This window comes from Halyomorpha halys, unplaced genomic scaffold (assembly GCF_000696795.3).
Source record: "Halyomorpha halys isolate HHAL.00 unplaced genomic scaffold, Hhal_1.1 Scaffold131.1, whole genome shotgun sequence".
Taxonomy (NCBI): Eukaryota; Metazoa; Arthropoda; class Insecta; order Hemiptera; family Pentatomidae; genus Halyomorpha; species Halyomorpha halys.
The window spans coordinates 374,295-374,870 of record NW_027116732.1 but is presented as its reverse complement, the minus strand read 5'-3'; positions in this window follow the sequence as shown (position 1 = coordinate 374,870).

Below are 576 nucleotides of genomic sequence, written 5' to 3'. Positions count from 1 at the left end.
CAAGTCCTGTATGAAAGGCCTGTGAGAGGCAAGTCCTGTAAGAAAGGCCTGTGAGAGGCAAGTCCTGTATGAAAGGCCTGTGAGATGCAAGTCCTGTAAGAAAGGCCAGTGAGAGGCAACTCCTGTAAGAAAGGCCTGTGAGAGGCAAGTCCTGTAAGAAAGGCCTGTCAGAGGCAAGTCCTGTAAGAGGCCAGACCTGTAAGAAAGGCCTGTGAGAGGCATGTCCTGTAAGAAAGGGAAGTCCTGTAAGAAAGGCCTGTGAGAGGCAAGTCCTGTAAGAAAGGCCTGTGAGAGGCAAGTCCTGTAAGAAAGGCCTGTGAAAGGCAAGTCCTGTAAGAAAGGCCTGTAAGAGGCCAGACCTGTAAGAAAGGCCTGTGAGAGGCATGTCCTGTAAGAAAGGCCTGTGAGAGGCATGTCCTGTAAGAAAGGCCTGTGAGAGGCAAGTCCTGTAAGAAAGGCCTGTGAGAGGCAAGTCCTGTAAGAAAGGCCTGTGAGAGGCAAGTCCTGTAAGAAAGGCCTGTGAGAGACAAGTCCTGTATGAAAGGCCTGTGAGAGGCAAGTCCTGTATGAAAGGCC